Source organism: Podarcis tiliguerta (assembly GCF_965153285.1).
Source record: "Podarcis tiliguerta genome assembly, chromosome: 1".
Lineage (NCBI taxonomy): Eukaryota > Metazoa > Chordata > Lepidosauria > Squamata > Lacertidae > Podarcis > Podarcis tiliguerta.
The window spans coordinates 131,158,246-131,179,802 of record NC_139534.1 but is presented as its reverse complement, the minus strand read 5'-3'; the positions used below and the strand labels follow the sequence as shown (position 1 = coordinate 131,179,802).

The following is a 21,557-nucleotide window of genomic DNA, read 5'->3' as shown; positions in this document are numbered from 1 at the left end:
AAGCCCTAAATGGCCTCGGTCCAGTAGACCTGATGGAGCGTCTCCACCCCCATCGTTCTGCCCGGACACTGAGGTCCAGTGCCGAGGGCCTTCTGGCAGTTCCCTCCCTACAAGAAGCCAAGTTACAGGGAACCAGGCAGAGGGCCTTCTCGGTAGTGGCACCCGCCCTGTGGAACACCCTCCCACCAGATGTCAAAGAGAACAACTACCAGACTTTTAGAAGACATCTGAAGGCAGCCCTGTTTAGGGAAGCTTTTAATGTTTGATGCATTACTGTATTTTAATACAGTGGTGCCCCGCAAGACGAATGCCTCGCAAGACGGAAAACCCGCTAGACGAAAGGGTTTTCCGTTTTTCAATGCGCTTCGCAGGACGAATTTCTCTATGGGCTTGCTTCGCAAGACGAAAATGTCTTGCAATTCTTGTGATTTTTTTTCACTCCCCACCCCCTTTTTCTAAGGCACTAAGCTGCTAATAGCCTTTTAGCAGCTAATCCGCTAATCCCTTAAGCCTTTAATAGCCGCTAAACCGCTAATAGCGCTAATCCGCTAATAGGGTTGCTTCGCAAGACGAAAAAACCGCTAGACAAAGAGACTCGCGGAACGGATTCTTTTCGTCTTGCGAGGCACCACTGTATTTTGTTGGAAGCTGCCCAGAGTGGCTGGGGAAGCCCAGCCAGATGGGCAGAGTATAAATAAATTATTATTATTATTATTATTATTATTATTATTATTATTATTATGGCAAAGAGGGTGGCAGAGAGAGTAAAGGGGTGGAGCAATTTGGTGTTGCCAACAAAGATCCGTATAGTTAAAGCTCTGGTTTTCCCAGTAGTGATGTATGGAAGTGAGAGCTGGACCATAAAGAAGGCTGATCGCCGAGGAATAGATGCTTTTGAATTCTGGTGCTGGAGGAGACTCTTGAGAGTCCCATGGACTGCAAGAAGATCAAACCTCTCCATTCTGAAGGAAATCAGCCCTGAGTGCTCACTGGAAGGACAGATCCTGAAGCTGAGGCTCCAAGACTTTGGCCACCTCATGAGAAGAGAAGACTCCCTGGAAAATACCCTGATGTTGGGAAAGATGGAGGGCACAAGGAGAAGGGGATGACAGAGGAGGAGATGGTTGGACAGTGTTCTGGAAGCTACCAGCATGAGTTTGACGAAACTGCGGGAGGCAGTGGAAGACAGGAGGGTCTGGCATGCTCTGGTCCATGGGGTCACGAAGAGTCAGACACGACTAAACGACTAAACAATTTGGTGTTAGCTCCACCCATTTGCAGCTCTAGCTCTGCCCACCAATGGCTCTGGTCCCTGATTGACTTTTCGCATGGGTGAATGACTATGGGTTGATGGCTCTTCATAGCCTTCCCTTTTAATGTTTGGGTCTCTTCCCAAGATAGCAGGGACCACCAGCTATCTTTTCCTCCATTCAGATAGAGATGAACTAAGGTCTCTTTCTTGATGTTCCATCCATGTACACCCAACAGAGGAAGTGCCTCCTTGCTCACTATAACTTCCTGTCCCTGGATGTCCACCAAGGCCTGACATTGAATATCCTCTGAAAGTGCCCTCAGAATTTCCTGGTTCAGCTGAAACTCAGCAGCTAAGACCAAGCCTAAGAAGATTACATACAAATATAATTATTGAAAAACTGTAGTAAATGGATGTATTTTGTTTATTATTCAAAAGCTGGTGGCTCTGTTTGACCATTTTTTCCCTATTCTCAAAGTGTTGCTCTCCACCCTGAGCCAACAGAAAGGTGCAACAGAGGAATGAAACAAAATAAATGGATATTGGTGACAAGTGTGGCATTGATAAGAAGAATGCCCCCCAAATGTGGGACAATGATAAGAAGACTACCTCCCAAATGCGGATGGTGTTTGCTTCCCTACCTCACCCCAAGCTTTGGTATTTCATTCCATAACGGAAAATTCTTAAATAACAGTTACTCTTTCTGGGTGGAGTTGCAAAAGGTCTTCCAGAGACATGAGTCAGGCATCAAAACAATCTGGAAAGGAGCATTAAAATCTATATTTTCAAAAAGTATATTGACATAGTTTTGTCCTCTGGGTTTTGAACATGTGAAATGGCAAGAAATTCGAGCTTCAAGCTCTTGGGAGAGAATGATTGCAATGCAAGTTTTCTGCTCAAAACAGCAACCCCACCTTGAGATGCTTCTCTCCTGGTAATGTGGTTTGAAGTAGTTTTGGAAAGTGAAGGGACATCATGTATATTGATGTGTGTTGCTTTGACTTAAAAAGGTAAAGGGACCCCTGACCATTAGGTCCAGTCGTGACCGACTCTGGGGTTGCGGCGCTCATCTCGCTTTATTGGCCGAGGGAGCCAGCGTACAGCTTCCGGGTCATGTGGCCAGCATGACTAAGCCGCTTCTGGTGAACCAGAGCAGCACACAGAAACACCGTTTACCTTCCTGCCAGAGTGGTACCTATTTATCTACTTGCACTTTGACGTGCTTTTGAACTGCTAGGTTGGCAGGAGCTGGGACCGAGCAACAGGAGCTCACCCCGTCGCGGGGATTCGAACCGCCGACTTTCTGATCGGCAAGTCCTGATCAGCAAGCTCTGTGGTTTAACCCACAGCGCCACCCGCCTCCTGTTGCTTTGACTTACATTTCCTTAAAATAGCAACCAATTAACAACAACAACAACAACATCAATGTTCCTTTTCCTATTGACATTCTTGGCAGCCACTGGGGGGCATAAGCAGTACCACAGCGGGGCAGGTAGAAGTGGAGAAGAGCTCCCACAAACACTGCTGCCCCCCTGGGTAACCTGAGGGAACATTTCAGTGGTTTATCTTAGACTGAAACTAAACTGAGCCTTTGCATTTCACATGTACTTTTTAAAAAACGCAAATAGCAGCAGCTACTACTGGAGGGAGCCGCCTCCCCCACTAGAGCCCAGCCCTCAGATGCCATGGGAAATGAGACTTCCCCTCCAGATGCAAGCAGCAGCTTCACAGGATCACCTTTCATCCAGATTGCAGCAGGGCTGGAAAGGGTTAAACTCCCTGCCCCACCCCTGCCTGTGGTAATTACAATTAGCAGCCCCAGCCCCACACAGCTGTGCTGCTTAAAATAAAATTGTCTTAAAATATGCATTTTAAATGCAGAGAAGAGGTTCAGCACCATGTCTTTAGAGAAGCCCACTTTTTAAAAGAGCTGCAAGCCTGAGCTCTAAATGTCACACACAACCTCTTCTACTCTATTAAAAACATGGACTTAATTGGGACTTGTGGGTTTATATTCCCACTATGGTCGATAGCAGAGCATAACACAGTATAGAAAGAAATATAGTATTGCTTCCCACAATTACAACTGTTAATGGACCACTATTCTTCTCTTAGGGATGCGGGTGGCGCTGTGGGTTAAAGCCTCAGTGCCTAGGGCTTGCCGATCGAAAGGTTGGCGGTTCGAATCCCCGCGGCGGGGTGCGCTCCCGTCTTTCGGTCCCAGCGCCTGCCAACCTAGCAGTTCGAAAGCACTCCTGGGTGCAAGTAGATAAATAGGGACCGCTTACTGGCGGGAAGGTAAACGGTGTTTCCGTGTGTGGCTCTGGCTCGCCAGAGCAGCGATGTCACGCTGGCCACGTGACCCGGAAGTGTCTCCGGACAGCGCTGGCCCCCGGCCTCTTGAGTGAGATGGGCGCACAACCCTAGAGTCTGTCAAGACTGGCCCGTACGGGCAGGGGTACCTTTACCTTTTTTTATTCTTCTCTTGTACACATCAGTTGGGCTTTTCCATGGAAACCCCGAGGTTTTCTTCTTTTAAATTTATTTTTATTAATTTTTACATAACGTATTTAAATTCAAACACATCATTCACTTCACTTAGGATTCTCTGAATCCCTTGACTTCCCTCCACCCTTCCATGGTTACCATTGTCATTCTTTTTTATCTGCCTATCTTCTTTTCTCTAATTTGTTTTTTTTAATAGTCCATTTTCCCATAGTTTTTCGTACATTGCAAGCATTACTCAAATCCTGCCAAAGTTTTTAGCTGTTTACAGTGTTCTCTTAGATACATTATATATTTCTCCCATTCCTTCTTAACCAAGGAGACAACATCCCCACCCCACCTTCCCACTAAATATAAGGTCTGGTGACTTCTGTTTCAGTGTATCTGAAAAAGTGTGCATGCACACGAAAGCTTACACCTAGAACAAACTTAGTTGGTCTCTAAAGTGCTACTGATCTGACCGCTGAAGAATTGATGCTTTTGAATTCTGGTGCTGGAGGAGACTCTTGAGAGTCCCATGGACTGCAAGAAAATCAAACCTCTCCATTCTTAAGGAAATCAGCCCTGAGTGCTCACTGGAAGGACAGATCCTGAAGCTGAAGCTCCAATACTTTGGCCACCTCATGAGAAGAGAAGACTCCCTGGAAAAGACCCTGATGTTGGGAAAGATGGAGGGCACAAGGAGAAGGGGACGACAGAGGACGAGATGGTGGGACAGTGTTATCGAGGCTACCAGCATGAGTTTGACCAAACTGTGGGAGGCAGTGGAAGATAGGAGTGCCTGGCGTGCTCTGGTCCAGGGGGTCACGAAGAGTCGGACACGACTAAACAACAACAACAAGGGGCTACTGGACAATTCTTTACTTTTTTATATATTTCAACATTTCATCTGTCTGACCAAGTGCCCTCAAGTCCACGAAAGCCCCCGAGAAGGAATGGATCTGTTGCTCTTTAAGGTGCCACAAGGTGTGGGGAGCCACCAAATTGTTCTCTTTGCAGGCTGTGGAAGCAGCTCAGGAAGCCTGCAGAGTCACTCTGCAACCCATGGAGTGGAGCAAGGAGCAGCTGTAAGGGCTCGAGGCCCAGCAAACAACAAAGCAAGGCAGTTCATGGGGTGTGTTTGATGTGCAAACAGATCCAGCTGTTGGCATCGGAGTCTTTAATGAGCCTGCTTATATGAAAGCCTTTCATACCCAAGGCCTCCTGTAAATGACTGTCAAAGCCACAGGAGTTCAGGCACTGTGGAAATAACCTTTTTTGTTACAGCCTCTTCCTCCAGGGTTCAAACAGCCCTACGCTTATGCTTACACAGGGGTCAGCAAACTTTTTCAGCAGGGGGCCGGTCCACTGTCCCTCTGACCTTGTAGGGGGCCAGACTATATTGGGGGGGGGTGAACGAATTCCTATGCCCCACAAATAACCCACAGATGCGTTTTAAAGAAAAGGGCACATTCTACTCATGTAGAAACACGCTGATTCCCAGACCGTCCGCGGGCTGGATTAAGAAGGCGATTGGGCCAGATCCGGCCCCCGGGCCTTAGTTTGCCTACCCGTGGCTTAGCCCCTGGGAACATTTCGCCTGCCAGCTTTCGCCATTCTTTTTTGTTTTTACTTTGCAAAGTTGTTGTTGTACTTCACCAGATCTTAAACCTGTTACAGTATTTGTAAGAAAGGATTCCAAATATCATTGAATTTGTCCATGGCAAGTCTGCGTTTATATGTAAGTTACAGGTATAAGTTGTTCATGTGTTGCGAGTTTGTAGGTCTTCAATTCAATTGGAGAAGGGAATTGCAGTTTTATTTTTCCAGTTCATCAGTATCCGTCTTTTTGCCATGGTAAGGGTGCAGAGAGTCCACTCTTATTGTCTTTTTGTAAGGTTCCATGTGTTGGGTATATAATTCAAAAGGATATTTTGCTCTGTAAATGTAAGCTTGTTCCGTATAGTTCTGTTGATAGTTTGTTACTTCTGCCAAAAATCTTTCAACATGGGTTTTAGAGAAGCATTATTACTATTGCATCTCCAACAGTTAGATACCTTAGACAGCCCTTTTTAAAACAAATGTAATGGGATCCATTATAATCTAAATATTTTTTGTTGTTGTAAAGGTAAAGGTGAAGGGACCCCTAACCATTAGGTCCAGTCGTGGCCGACTCTGGGGTTGTGGCACTCATCTCGCTTTATTGGCTGAGGGAGCCGGCATACAGCTTCCGGGTCATGTGACCAGCATGACTAAGCCACTTCTGGCGAACCAGAGCAGCGCACGGAAACGCTGTTTACCTTCCTGCCGGAGCAGTACCTGTTTATCTACTTGCACTTGGACGTGCTTTCGAACTGCTAGGTGGGCAGGAGCAGGGACTGGGCGATGGGAGCTCACTCCGTCGCGGGGATTCGAACCGCCAACCTTCTGATTGGCAAGTCCTAGGCTCTGTGGTTTAACCCACAGCGCCACCTGAGCCTCAATTTAAGGTCCAGAGATGCCCGTTACAGCACATAAAACAGTTTCCCACTGTGTGGTCGAAACTGAGGTCCCTAATTCTTTATTCCATTCCTCCCTCAATACCTGTATATCAAATTGGTTTGCTAGTAACAAAGATTTATATATGTTGATGGTCACTTTTTTTGTTGCATAAGAATTAATCAACTGCTTCAGTATCTCTGGGGTCTCTGAAGCTGTAAAAGCTGCTGGTCCATAGATGCTGGTTAGCAAGTTTTTTCATCTGCCATTGAGCATTTGTAGGTAATCTGTATTTGTGTCTTAAGACGGTATATGTACCTAACAGAACCTCAGCTTATTGTCTGCTATCTTCTCCGACCTTCAAACTTGAGACAGTGACCAGATGCAAAGTCCAAGACTCCACCATCAGCCAATTTTCCCCACCCCTGGCTCCCCATCTAGACCAGTCTCCACCAACCTGGTGCCTTCCAGTTGTTTTGAACTACAAGTCCCATAAAACCCTGATCAGAATGGCCATTGGTTGACCTAATATGGATTTTGGAATTTATCCCAAGGGCTAAAATAGCTACCTTTTAATGTCCATTTATCTTATACAAGTGTGGTTGACGTTGTTATTGGATTTACCTCTGCTCTTCTTTCCTAAGTGCAATTTTAAAATTTCAGTTTCTACAACAACGCAGCCTGAAAAACCACGGCAACAACCTGTGGATGATGAAATCGTGGAAGGAAATCGGACACCCATCCTTTAGTCTGCAAGAGGCATGGCAGACCCACGGCTGGCCATTCAGTCACCATCTTGGTGGGCAAATACATCTCAAGGTATAACATTTCACCGCACGCTTTCACAGAAGCCCTGAGTGGGTTGGCTTGACTCCATGCCCTGCAGAAATCTGTGGCAAAGCTAGGTACTGACAGACAAATCCGCATTTCCTGTTTCCGAGGTCTGTGGTCTAACCACAAGGTTCTTGTTCCCTTTTGAGTACTAAGGTGCCGCCCCTAGAACAAGTCATTGTTCCTATTACTTTCCCATCCATGCGGGCATCAAGGGCCATGCCAGCGGCTAAGCTTGCACGATTCTCCAGTTTCAATCAGATAATCATGCAATTCACAAGATCCCAGCTGTTAAATCAGAAAACTGTGATATCGTGTGTGCGATCTGCTCAAAGAGCCATACATTCAAACTTCATTGATTCGTTTGGAGGTAGTTATGGAGCAAATGACTCCATCATTTATTTTTAACTACTGGTTGCAGCTGATAGGAGTTGCAGCCCTATCATGTGGGGGACACCAGGTTGGCAAAAGCCGGTTTTTAAACTGTAACAGGATTTTCACACAAGGAATGTATCGATAACACAATGCTCCTTTGTTTCCTTGCTAGTTCATTTATTTGGATGTGAATCTGGCTGATCATATTGAGTGGAAAGCAGTTAAAGACCCTTTTGTGCACACAAAATAATGCAGTTGAGGTGCATAACAGGGTTCCTTGTGTGCAAGGGCTCTGCACAGGACCTGGGTCGAATCTTGACTGAACTCCAGATTGAACCCACAGGACGCCAATGCTGCAACCCCCAACATACATAGAATAACAAAGTTGGAAGGGGTCCTGAGGGTCATCTCATCTGACCTGTGCAATGAGGGAATCTCAGCTAAAGCATCCATGACAGATGATCATTCAACCTCTCCTTAAAAACCTCCAATGTAGAAGAGCCCGCTATCTTCCAAGGGAGTCCATTCCACTGTCAAATAGCTCTTATTGGCAGAAAGATCTTCTGGATATTGAGTTGGAATCTCCTTTCTTGCAACTTGAAGCCATTGGTTGGAGTCCAATGAAAACCAAAGAGAAAACCAGGAGAAAGCAAGCTTGCTCCGTCTTTTATGTGACAGCCCTTTAGATATTTGATATCCTCTCACTCGCCTCTTTTCCAGGCTCAACATCCCCAACTCCTTCAACCGTTCCTCATAAGGAATCCATGGCAGACAACTGCAGTACCTAGAGACAGACTGTCAGGTCATGTGTCCATACTAGCGACCAGAGGAGGAGTCCAGAAAGAAGAAACACCATGGTACATCTGTATCAGCACAACTGGATGCCTTCATCTGCCCCAGATGCAGCAAAACATGTCTCTCCCATATTAGTCTCTACAGCCACAGCAGGTGCTGCAACCTTCCCACAGTTTGACTTTACCCACAAAGGCACACTCCTCCATTGTATCCTGAGACAGACGTCAACAACAAAAATGTTTGTATCTTTGCATTTAGACATTTCTTAAAATATCATTACCAAATTTTCCATGATGATTCCTGAGATTGAAGATTCTTGAGATTGAAGAACAGGTTTTATCTATGTTTGGATACAACTGGATGACATTTTGAAACAATATGGTAGACAGAACCTTTCAGCACTCCTCTCATTTTAACCAGGGATTTCAAAACTCTGCTGATTTTTTGGGTTTCTTGGAATTCCCAAGCGACATAAGGCACTTTCTGCTGAAAATAAATGACATTAATGTTCCTAATGTGGAATCTCTTTCAGCCGGATGGGTGGCCGCATTCTGATGTGGGCAACGATACAGGTGGCCACATACTAGTGGTGGGCAGGACAAGAGGCAGAATTAGGTAGCGCAATGGATGCAGCTCTTACCTTTGTGCAGTAGGTCTTGGTCTAGCCATGCAAAAGTCAGACACAGATCTCCATCCTAGGAGAGATGTGGCATTATTACAGTTCAAAGACACATTGCAACCAAGCGTAAGCACTTGAGGAGGGCCCAGAGCAGGGGGGTCAGTGGGGGCTGTGGAGTGGGGAGAGTGCATCACCAAGGGAGAGTCTTGTGGGTCAAATTGAGATGCCTGGAGAGCCACCTTCTGCCCATGTGCCTAAGGTTCATCACCCCAATGTAGGAACAAAAGCAAAAGCACCATCAGCTGCCCCAAACCATGACAGAGGAAAGGTCCCATGTGGGGAGGGGTCTCTGTGATGGAGAGGAAGGTGGGCCACTGGCACCCTGGTGCCCAAGAGCCCACAAACCCCTGTATCTGATCCCCAAAGTAAGTGATAATTATGAAGGCTAATGCCTTGCATAAGCAATGCCTGTGTAATGAGGAATGAAAAATGATGAATCTGATTTTAAAACTGGCCATCTGTTACAAACTATTGAGCCAGGCTGTGACACTGAGGTGCTGAGCAGCAGAAAAGGGAAAAAGCTTTCTTATACCAAACTTGCAGAGAGAGAACGGCAGAGAGCCATAAGACTGTCAGGTCCAGTAGCTAAACTGAAGCCAGGTCTGGCTGATGTAATTTATGTCAACTTCTGAGCCCTCTTGTTTCAGTACCTTATTTGGATACAGCTGCCTATAAAATCCAAGCAGTTCTTGCAAACAAATGGGAAGAGCTTACAGCTTCTTAACAGCTCATGACGCAAGTTGCCTGAATTCCCAACCTTGCCTTCAAATTCCAGGGTGCAATTTCCAATCTATCTGGAGTTGCTGCTGCAACTGCAGAAAACTGCAGCAAAATGTATTGTCCACACACTGCATTTCTTCACACGATCCACCTGTTTGAGGATGGACAGAAAAATCATGTAGAGAAAACAAGTGACAAACTAGCAGGAGTCAAGTGGGCATCAATCAGACAGGCCTGAAAATGACATGTTTGGCTTGGGCCTAATTTTATATTTGAACAGTGGTATTGAAGGCCTGTGGAAATACTCCCAGCCCCACTTGTGGTCCTTCTATAATCTAGGAGGCTATAAGGGGAAGAGGGCTGTTGTGCTCAGGTCCTGCTTTTGGGTTTCCTGTAGGCATCTGGTTGGCCAATGTGAGAACAGAATGCTGGAATAAATGGGCCACTGGTCCAATCCAGTGGGCAGGCTCTTCTTAAACCCTTAGATTTGTCTTGTAGGGGCTTGGGCAAGAAGACCTTTGGCATCCTTTCCAACAATTCTACGGCCCTAGGATGATTTACAATATAAAATTTAAAACCAACTATCATGAATGAATTAAAACGTATTAAAATAGCACAACAAGCATAACATCAATTCAGTACATCAGGAGTCCATAAAGTGGGATTCGATTAATGCCTCCCCCTGCCATGTCAGCGCAAAAAGATATATTTTTTTGCTGACATCAGAAGGAAGCCACCTCTGTGGATGGGGAAAGTTCCACAGCCTGGGAGCTGACGCTATACAATGCAATTGATGGGACAACCAGCCAGGCCTCCCCTGCAGAACACAAGTCCCAGACTGGTCGATATGGCAACCTGTTGCATATTGAATTAAATTTAACATTTAATGTAACACATACTTTGTCCCACAGATGACCAATTTTTAAAGCAATGTAACGCACAACAGGATAAACGCTACTTGGTAAATTATCAGCCCTTGGGAGCAAAGAGGGTTTCTTGCCAGTCTTCTGATTCTTCTGGGAGACTTTCACCAAGTCCAGAGCTCACTGAGAACTTGGAAGCAAAATATTATAGAAGGTAAAACTTCAAACTGGCCTCCTTTGTTGTGCTGGTCCCGGGGGTAAGGTACCTTGGGTGTAGCAAAGTCCACACGAAGAGGGGCAAGGACCGAGGCAGAGTGCCGGGCGGTGAACAGGAACGCTGGAACAGGAGGCTGTGCAGGGAACAGGAACGCCGGATGGTCGGGAACAGGAGGCCGAGCAGGGAGCAGGAGTACCGGATAGTCAGGAACAGGAGGCCGAGCAGGGATCAAGAACGCAGGAAGGTCCGAAGCCAACAACGACGTTGCTCCCGCAACCTGGGGCCGGGCTGACTGGGCTTTTATCCTCTTCTAAGGCCAGGGGCGGTCCCGGCCCCCAGGAGCCCCGCCTCCTCTGGCCTTAAGGCGAGCACTCCTCCTGGGGGCAACCAGTTCCCTTCGCCTCTCTGCTCTAAACCTCTGCAGATCAGGAGAGGCCGAAGGGTTACTGGGCCCTGGAGGAGGCTCACCTGTGGCCACTGAGTCGTCAAGCCTCTCTGGGGCCAGAAGGGCTTCACCTGGGGCCAGCTCCTGATGCACTGCCACAGGTGCAGGCTCTTCAGCATCTAGGCCTGGCCCCAGTTCAGCCGGCCCTGGAGGCGGGGACTCCTGTGCAGGCCGGGATTCCTCTGTTTCATCCTCCGAATCGGAATCCCAGGCCATCACACCATCCCCCCTCCCAGGCCCCCCCCTCAACCGAGGGTCCGGACCCGGCTTGCCGGGGTACGTCGCATGGAACTCTCGGAGGCAGGCAGGTGCGTGGACGTTGGCCGCTGGTTCCCAGGAACGGTCCTCCGGTCCGTACCCCTTCCAGTCAATGAGATACTGCAGCTTCCCCCTGCGGTATCGGGAGTCCAGGATGCGTTCCACCTCGTACTCAGGCTCTCCCCGAACCAACACTGGCTGCGGTCGGGGACGGTTCGGGTGGAACTCGTCGGGTGGGGCCACCGGACTCAAAAGGGACCTGTGGAAGACCGGGTGCACCTTCAGGGTTGCGGGTAACCGGAGACGAAATGCCACAGGAGAGACTTGGTCTACGATAGGGAACGGGCCGGTGAAGCGGGCGTCCAACTTCCGCGAAGGTCGAGAGGGGTGGAGGTGGCGAGTGGAGAGCCAAACCAGGTCACCGACGCGAAGTTCCGGCCCCACCTGGCGGTGGCGGTCGGCCTGGGCCTTGTACGCTTCCTTGGCCTGGTGCAGTTGCTCCACCAAAAGCTGTTGCTGGGACTGGAGCTCTTGAAGCCACTCCGTCACCGCCGGGACTGCGGATGTCGGCAGCACCTCTGGAAACAGCCGTGGATGATAACCATAACTGGCCTGGAACGGGGTCTGCTGGGTGGACGCATTCACCGCGTTATTGTAGGCGAACTCCGCCAATGCCAGGTGGTCGACCCAGTCATCCTGCTGGTAGCTGCAGTAACACCGGAGGTACTGCTCCAGCACCGCGTTCGCCCGTTCCGTCTGGCCATCGGTCTGTGGGTGGTAGGCTGACGAGAGGCAGACCTCCGTCCCGAGGGTCTGGTGTAGTGCTTGCCAGAACCGGGATGTGAACTGAACGCCCCGGTCGGACACCACGCGCTCAGGTAGGCCATGCAGGCGGAAGACATGCTGAAGGTACAGCTGAGCAGTTTCCTTGGCTGTGGGTACAGATGGACAGGGAGCGCAGTGCACCATCTTGGTGAAATGGTCGGAGAAAACCAGAAGGCAGGTACAGCCACGAGACGAGGGTAAGTCCACTACAAAGTCCAACGAAACCGTGTGCCAAGGGTGCGGTGGAACTGGCAATGGCTGAAGTAGGCCGGGGGGTCGCCCGGTAGGTCCCTTGGCGCGCCGGCAGACATCACAACCAGCGACGTAGCGAGCCACGTCAGCCTTCAGGCGGGGCCACCAAAACTCTCGACTGACCAGATGGGTGGTCCGATACCGTCCAAAGTGCCCCGCTGCTGGGGCATCATGGGCCATCCGGAGAACCTCCAGCCGTAGTGGCCCTGGCGGGATGTACAAACGACCGTGGTGCATCAGAAGGCCCTGATGCAGGACCAGCCCCGGATACTGTGGGCTGGACCCTTCAGCCAGCTCCCGGAGTCGTTCCTGGGCCCAAGCGTCGACCCGCTGCTGTTCCCGCACCCGAACCTGCAGTGGCTGCGCCTCCTGGGTGGCCAGGAATGCAGCCGGAGGTAGGATCGTGGTGGGTTCTGCTTTCTGTACCGTGTCTGCGTTGTCGTCAGGTTTCCGGGACAGGGCATCCGCCTTCTGATTCTGAGAGCTAGGGATGTAGCGGATCCGGAACTGGAACCGGGAGAAGAACAACGCCCACCGGATCTGTCTTTGGTTCAGCTTGCGGGTGGTCTGGAGGTACTCCAGGTTCCGGTGGTCGGTTCTCACCTCCACCGGATGTCGTGCCCCCTCAAGATGGTGGCGCCAGACCTCAAAGGCTACCTTGATGGCCAGTAGTTCCCGCTCCCACACAGTATAGTTACGCTCCGCTGGTAGGAGCTGGCGGGAATAGAAGGCACAGGGTAAGAGTGGCGCTTCAGGACCAATCTGTTGAGACAAGACGGCACCGAGAGCCGTACTGGAAGCGTCGGTCTCCACCACAAAGGGTCGAGAGGGGTCAGGATGTTGTAAGATTGGTGCCCTCTGGAAACAGGCCTTCAACCCCTGAAACGCCTCCTCTGCCTCCTTGTCCCAGGAAAACGGCGTCTTTGGGCGCAGTAGCCGGGTCAACGGGGTGGTGCGATGAGCATAATCAGCGATGAAGGTCCGGTAGTAATTGGCGAACCCCAGGAAACGCTGTAGGTCCTTGCGGTTCCGGGGTGCCGCCCATTCTTGAACCGCTGTCACCTTCCCCGGGTCCATTTGCACCCCATCTGGAGAGAGCCGGTGACCAAGGAAGTCCACAGTCCGCTGATGGAACTCGCACTTGCTGAGCTTTGCGTACAAACGGTGCTCACGCAAGCGCTGCAGCACGGTCCGGACATGTCCCTCATGGCGAGCCGGGTCACGGGAGTAAATCAGTATGTCATCCAAATACACCACCACGTACTTGTCTAACAGGTCCTGAAACACGTGGTTGATGTAGCGTTGAAACACAGCAGGCGCGTTGCACAAACCGAAAGGCATAACCAAATATTCGAACTGCCCGTACCGGGTCCCAAACGCTGTCTTCCACTCATCCCCGGCTCGGATCCGAATCAAGTTGTAGGCCCCCCGGAGGTCCAGCTTGGTGAACACCTGTGCCCCTTGCACCCGCTCCAGCAGCTCCGAGATAAGGGGCAAGGGGTACCGGTCTGGGACGGTAATTTTATTCAGGGCTCGGTAATCATGGCAAGGGCGGAGTTCCCCACATTTCTTCTTAACAAAAAGCACCGGCGCCGCGGTGGGCGAGGTGGAAGGCCTAATGAACCCACGCTCCAGGTTCTTGCGCAAGAAGTCCTGCAAAGCCTCGCGCTCTGGCTCTGTTAGGGAATATAAGCGACTCACTGGTAAAGGCGCTCCGGGTTGGAGGTCTATGCCGCAGTCAAAAGGCCGATGCGGCGGCAGCTGGTCTGCCCCCCGTTCCTCGAACACGTCCTGGTAGTCCTGGTACACGGCTGGGAGCGTGGGTGCTGCCTCCTCTGAGGGCGCGGCCGCCAGCGTTCCGGATTGAGCATGGGAACATGGGTCTGGGAAGTGCACGGTCCGTTTGACCCAGTCAATCTGAACGTTGTGGGCCTCCAGCCAGTCCATCCCGAGCACCAGGGGGAAGCGGGGCATAGAGGCAATGTCCAAAGTTCGCAACTCCCGGTGCTGCTGGAGACACAGGACCAGAGGCTGGGTCTCCTGAGTAACGGCACCTGAACGCAGAAGTCGTCCGTCAATCGCTTCCACCTGGACCGGTACTGGCTTGTTCCGAAGTGGCACCTGATGATGGGCGGCAAAAGCAGCGTCCATATAGGAGCGGGTTGCCCCTGAATCTACCAAAGCATGGGTGAGGATCCAGGGCCCACCTGGAGGGTATAAACGTACCGAAACCATAAGATGTTGCAAGTCCATTGGTGCGGGCCCATTCTGTACGGTTTGGGACCCCCGGTAGCTAGGGCCATCAGCTACTGGGGTTGGCGGTTTCCCTGCGGCTGGCGTTTCTCAGGGCAGGACCGAGCGAAGTGTCCACTTCCGCCACAGTAAAGACAGAGATTTCCATCCCGACGCCGCGCCTTCTCTGCGGGGGAAAGGCGTGGCCGCACTGCCCCGAGCTGCATAGGCTCCTCCGTTAAATCAGTTGTGACCGTGGGGCTGCCGGAAAAAGCTGGTGCCGTGAACTGGAAGTGTCGGCGACCCCGGGCCTGACGACGATCCTCCAACCGGTCGCCTATTTGTAGACTCCGTTGAATGAGAGTGTCCAGCGTGGTGGGGCGTTCCATTGTGGCCAACTGGTCCAGTACCTCGTCCGAAAGCCCTTCGAGATACTGGTCCCGCAGTGCCGAGTCATTCCAGGTCAAGTCCTGTGCCAACAGCCGGAACTCCGTGGTATATGTGGCCACCGTGGACTTGCCCTGTTTCAAATGCCGAATCGCCCGGTTGGCTTGACTCTCTTTCTGGGGGTTGCCGAACGCGGCCTCCAAACGATTGCAAAACCCCGTATAGTCTGCCAGCAAGGGGGAGTCTTGCCTGAGTAGCGGCAACGCCCACTTGGCCGCCTGGTCCTTTAACAAGCTAATCAAAAAGTGCACCTTGGTACGGTCGTCAGGAAAGTTCCGGGCTCGCCCCTGAATATACAGTTTGGCCTGGGCCAGGAACATGGGAAAGCTGGCCGGGGCTCCATCAAATTTCTCAGGCAAAGCCACTGGGTACTTGCCCGGAGCCGGGGCGTCGGCCCCAGAAGCCGGTAGGGCTTCCAAGCGTTGCTGAAGTGCCTCAACCGCGTCACTGAGCTGCTGCACGGTGTGAGACAAGGCCTGGTTCTCCTGGGCCAAAGCCACCAGTGCAGCCGCCTGTTCAGCCATGGCCTCTGGCTCTTCCCGAACGCACCCCGACGAAGGGGGAGTGCGGGAGGTGGCGGGAGCAAACTGTGCTGGTCCCGGGGGTAAGGTACCTTGGGTGTAGCAAAGTCCACACGAAGAGGGGCAAGGACCGAGGCAGAGTGCCGGGCGGTGAACAGGAACGCTGGAACAGGAGGCTGTGCAGGGAACAGGAACGCCGGATGGTCGGGAACAGGAGGCCGAGCAGGGAGCAGGAGTACCGGATAGTCAGGAACAGGAGGCCGAGCAGGGATCAAGAACGCAGGAAGGTCCGAAGCCAACAACGACGTTGCTCCCGCAACCTGGGGCCGGGCTGACTGGGCTTTTATCCTCTTCTAAGGCCAGGGGCGGTCCCGGCCCCCAGGAGCCCCGCCTCCTCTGGCCTTAAGGCGAGCACTCCTCCTGGGGGCAACCAGTTCCCTTCGCCTCTCTGCTCTAAACCTCTGCAGATCAGGAGAGGCCGAAGGGTTACTGGGCCCTGGAGGAGGCTCACCTGTGGCCACTGAGTCGTCAAGCCTCTCTGGGGCCAGAAGGGCTTCACCTGGGGCCAGCTCCTGATGCACTGCCACAGGTGCAGGCTCTTCAGCATCTAGGCCTGGCCCCAGTTCAGCCGGCCCTGGAGGCGGGGACTCCTGTGCAGGCCGGGATTCCTCTGTTTCATCCTCCGAATCGGAATCCCAGGCCATCACATTTGTTTTTGCATTCAAGCTGAGAGAAGTTATGCAAGTAACAAGCTTGAACTGTTATAATTCAGTTTTCTAGGTTTTAGGCACACACAGCAAGGCATATGTTAGTCATGCAAATCTTCTTTCCTCCAGTTGTGTGTGCTATTGGGCAAAAGCCTTTTTCACATGACAACTGTACAGCATCCAATGAACACATGGAGGGAAAATCAGGTCGCACCTGCTCCCCTATTTCTGACCTGCATTATTCAACAGAAACTCTGAACAGAGCCAGGGATATACACACCTAGGCTCTGTGCACCTTTTGAAGGATTCCTGGTCACATGGGGAGCACCTATATTTGGCCATTGTACATCTATGCATATATGCTGGGAATGAGCACAGTGGTTGCAATCCAAATCCTCCCTCCACAGGTTCCCTGAACATGCAGAAAGAGCTAGATTCATACAAAAGTTTTAGCCCAAGTTGCCAGTTTGGCATTTGAAAGCCATTATTTCATCAACTAGCTATGATTAGGTCTCGCCACAACTGGGGAAACACAGATTCAGCCAGGATGTGGTCATCTGCTGTCTTGACACATACTGGGATGCTCACAAGATCCACCATGCTCTCAGCACTACCATTGCATGGCACTGGTTGTCTGAATCCACGCAACACAAAAGTTTTACGTGTGCAGAAATAATTATGCCTGTTGTTATAAATGCATTGTTTTCAACTCAAATACAACTGCCTCTGAAGTAGTTTGCAGTGTTGAGTTTATTTAATTATATACAGCATTTATATGCAACCCAATAATAATGTTCTATGTCAATCAGCCCCTCCAATTCATCTAAGGTAAAGGACTCCTGGACGGTTAAGTCCAGACGAATTCGACTTTGGAGTGAAGCACTCATCTCCGCTTTCAGCCTGAGGGGGCTAGTCAAATTGCTGACCTTACATTCGGCAAGCCCAAGAGGCTCGGTGGTTCAGACCAGTGGCGTTGCGTGGGTTGTCAGCACCCGGGGCAAGGCAAGTAATTTGCGCCCCCTAACCCGGGGCAAGGCAAGTAATTTGCGCCCCCCCCCCCGCTGCACTGTCCCTTCCCCAGATAGTCCCCCTCTCTCTCTCTCTGCACCGCACCGCATGCCTGGCACCCTCCCCTCCACAGTGGGCGGCGACCTGGCGGCTCGGATCGGATTTGCACAGCCAGCACTGCAGTGAGAGAGAGTGAGTGAGCCAGGTAGGGGCAGAGAGCTGCGAGTGCGAGCGCGTCCCCCCCCAGATGTTGCGCCCGGTGCAACTGCCCCCCCCTGCACCCCCCACGCTACGCCACTGGTTCAGACCACAGCGCCCCCCATGTCCCTACCACCACCATTGTCTCTCTTTCCCGCCTTCCAAGCAAGCAGGGCAGATCCAGAACTCTTTCAAATTAACCTCTAAAACACACTGTGCTTTGATGAGTTATGCATTTTCCTGTAATATCTGTTACGTTGCTGCTTGGTCTAGATCTGTTGCAAAGCCACTCTGAGCATAATGGTGGCAGGAAAGGGGCATATAAACAAACTTGACTGATACTTTCGGAAAACCGAGGCTATTTCAGGAGGATTCCACCACTGACCCCAAACTAGTAATAATGCAATTAGGGCCCTGCAATGATGTGATTACCCTCGGTTAAAAGAAAACAATCACAGGGTGGGATGGGGTCATGTCACTCCACTTCTCTCCTGGGGCAAGCTTGTTGAAGTGAAAACACCAAGAAAATGTGTGTGGAATTAAATCTTCAGGGTATCAGTGCTATGTGAGACTCTTTGAGACGTTATTTTGGGACAGATTGACTCCCTCGGGGGAATTTTTTCCATAGGACTCCTTGATCCCAGTCCCACCCTCGCTGACATAATGAGCTCTCTGTTCTTTCCCCGGCTGCACTCTTGGTTCCTATCCAGTCTCTATATTGTTACAGCTGCTGGGTGACCCTTCTTTGCTAAGGTGATTGCTTATTAATAGTCACGAACAATAGGCTGATGTTCCCTCAAGAGGAACTAACCGTTGGAGATGTTTTCCCAGATGGGTAGCTTACCTGCAAGACGGCTTCTGCGGCCAGTTCTCAGCCAGCGTTGTCGTAGGGGAGGAAAAGGGCCTGCACACTGAGCCTGCGACAGAGAAGAGAGTTTTTATTTGGAGCAGACTTCAACCCCCCAAAGTATGGTCTAAAACTAAAGGCACATTGCTGAAGCTAGGCAGGTGCAGGTGAGATCCTTGCTTGGACAGGTGAGCACTGCAGAGATGTCTGTTGCACTGAGTTCCTGCTCGAGGGCTTTGCAGCAGAAGTGCCTGTTTGCTTGCATAACTGCATATGTTTATTATAAAGGTAAAGGTAAAGGGACCCCTGACCATTAGGTCCCGTCGTGACCAACTCTGGGGTTGCGGCGCTCATCTCGCTTTATTGGCCGAGGGAGCCAGTTTACAGCTTCCGGGTCATGTGGCCAGAATGACTAAGCCACTTCTGGCGAACCAGAGCAGCGCATGGAAACGCCGTTTGCATTCCCACTGGAGCGGTACCTATTTATCTACTTGCACTTTGACGTGCTTTCGAACTGCTAGGTTGGCAGGAGCAGGGACCGAGCAATGGAAGCTCACCCCATCGCGGGGATTCGAACAGCTGACCTTCTGATCGGCAAGTCCTAGGCTCTGTGGTTTAACCCACAGCGCCACCCGCGTCCCTTATGTTTATTATATGGATGCCGTAAAGCCTCCTGCTGTCTCTTGTCCAAAGAAAACCAAATCACGTAGTGCTGCTTCTCCAGAAAGAGGGAATGATATTTCTGCCTTGATATCTTCAAGGCCTATGGGGCTGTCACTGCATCCATGCCATTCTCCCTCCAAGCCAGACTTACAGGTGAAACTCGAAAAATTAGAATATTGTGGGAAAGTTCATTTATTTCAGTAATTCAACTTAAAAGGTGAAACTAATATATGAGACTCATGACATGCAAAGCGAGATATGTCAAGCCTTTATTTGTTATAATTGTGATGATTATGGCGTTCAGATGATGAAAACCCCAAATTAAGAATCTCAGAAAATTAGAAGATTGTGAAAAGGTTCAGTAGCTATTCAATCCATAACCCCTGCAATGGGTTCTGGAGCCTTTAAATGGTCTCTCAGTCTGGTTGAGTAGGAAGCACAATCATGGGGAAGGCTGGTGACCTGACAGTTGTGCAGAAAGCCATCATTGAGACCCTCCATAAGGAGGAAAAGCCTCAAAAGGTAATTGCAGAAGAAGTTGGATGTTCCCAAAGTGCTGCATCGAAGCACATTAATGGAAAGTTATGCGGAAGGGGAAAGCGTGGAAGAAAAAGGTGCACAAGCAGCAGGGATGACCGCAGCCTGGAGAGGATTGTCAGAAAAAGACCATTCAGACGAGTTGGGGACTTTCACAAGGAGTGGACTGAGGCTGGAGTTAGTGCATCAAGAGCCACCACACACAGAAGGATCCTGGAGATGGGCTTCAAATGTTGGATTCCTCTTGTCAAGCCGCTCCTGAACAAGAAATGTCAGAAGCGTCTTACCTGGGCTAAAGACATCTTTCCCCTTACACCGGTTTCTCCCCTGCTTCTTTATCATTAACATCCTCACTACACGCCCCGTGTCTAAATTAACTTCCCATTCGTTTCTTGAGTCAAAGGCAGATGAAGATGATGGACTTTGGGGAGCTAGGTGACCTGACCAGAAGAGTCCGCGACCAGAAGGAGGAGTACCAGGAAGAATGGATGAAATTTAAAGAATATTTAGTTAAGTATGCTAAGATAATTTAAATAGAAACACTTGCAAATACCAGATTGGCTTAGGATATAAATATGTGATTTTATATAATAATATGTTTCAAGTTTATATGAAAAGTAAGAAAGAAGTTAAGTGACTAAGTAAATTTTATGAGAAATTAGTCTTGGAAAACTGTTACAATGATATACATTGAAATTCAGCCAGGGGGGTTTGAGGAAGTCACCTAACAATGTTAATAATTGTGGAATGATTACAGTTAGGATTTGTGTTTGTTTATAAATTTGGAAAATCAATTAAAAAAATTGGGGGGAAAGAGCTGGGAGTCAAGGGCAGAACAGGAACATTAGTAGGGTAGCGTTGAAGATCTATAGGTATCAGACGGTAGTCATAGCAGTGTAGAGTTGGAAAGGACTCCAAGGGGTCATCTAGTCCAACACGCAGCAGGACTCGAACCCACAACTGTGAGATTAAGAGTCTCACGTTCTGTGGACTGAGGTATGACCTGTTTATTGAGCATTCGCCCTCATTTGTTTGCAGGGACCCGTGCCCCACACTTTCCCATGCATTTCCCTCTCACTTGTCATAAAAACAGTATTTTGGAGAAAGCGAGCTGTTTCTGTTATGACCTGAATTTCCCATTAAGTGATAGTGGCTGACCTGCAACAACTGGAGGGCACCAGGTCGGCAAAGGCTGAAACACACACACGTATCTATTTATACACACGTATATCTATGTATTTATTAAGAAACTGCCCTTCTTGCTCTCAGGGCTGCCAACCAGGTGTCTCTTCGGGCTGGTTTATTCTGTGGCTTTGTAATTGTTTCGTTTTATCGTGTATTTTGTATTCTCGTTGCGCACTTTTCTCCTGTTAACCGCCCTGGGATCTTCGGGCGAAGGGCGGTTTGCAAAGGAGACGAAACGAAGACGGGTCAGTTACGTTAAGTCGGCAAGATAAAGGACACACTTTTGTAAATGAAGAAAATCTTTCATTAAAAAGAAAGAAAGAAAAAGGGGGTTGCATTCCCCAGACCCCATCATTAATTAACGGTTGCCATTAATTTGATTTTAATTAATTTTTATAATGGAATGTTTTTAGAATGTTGGATTATTTGATTGTTTGATTATTTAATTGTTGTTAGCCGCCCTGAGCCCGGCTTCGGCTGGGGAGGGCGGGATATAAATAAAATTTATTATTATTATTATTGGCCCCAGAGACCACAATAAAAAAATAAAATGTTGACATCTCAAAAAAGAAAAAGTTTCCCCTGTCAGGCAGCCTGACTGGAACCCCTCGTTGAAGACCACACAGCCCGGCGAGGGTCTCCCCGCAAGCCCCCATTGCTGTGGGGCGGGAGAGCGACTGTTAGGTAAAACGCCTCAGAGCCGCGGCTTCCCGCGCTTTTCCCCTCCTTCCCTCAGGA

General features: G+C 50.0%; 2 long non-coding RNA genes across 3 annotated transcripts; both read right to left on the bottom strand.

The window, feature by feature from the left end:
• Positions 1-6,215: 6,215 nt before the first annotated feature.
• On the bottom strand, positions 6,216-21,093 carry LOC310677749. The gene is made up of 3 exons (XR_014511394.1): positions 20,995-21,093; positions 18,432-18,504; positions 6,216-9,765 (listed from the first exon to the last, which is right to left on the bottom strand). It is a non-coding gene; the product is annotated as an uncharacterized lncRNA (long non-coding RNA).
• Positions 10,208-18,425, bottom strand: LOC310677722. Of its 2 annotated transcripts, XR_014511382.1 has the most exons (4): positions 17,800-18,425; positions 17,683-17,736; positions 16,382-17,331; positions 10,208-10,712 (listed from the first exon to the last, which is right to left on the bottom strand). It is a non-coding gene; the product is annotated as an uncharacterized lncRNA (long non-coding RNA). The 2 variants fall into 2 exon arrangements; XR_014511381.1 differs by having other exon boundaries at positions 17,683-18,425.
• Positions 21,094-21,557: the final 464 nt, after the last annotated feature.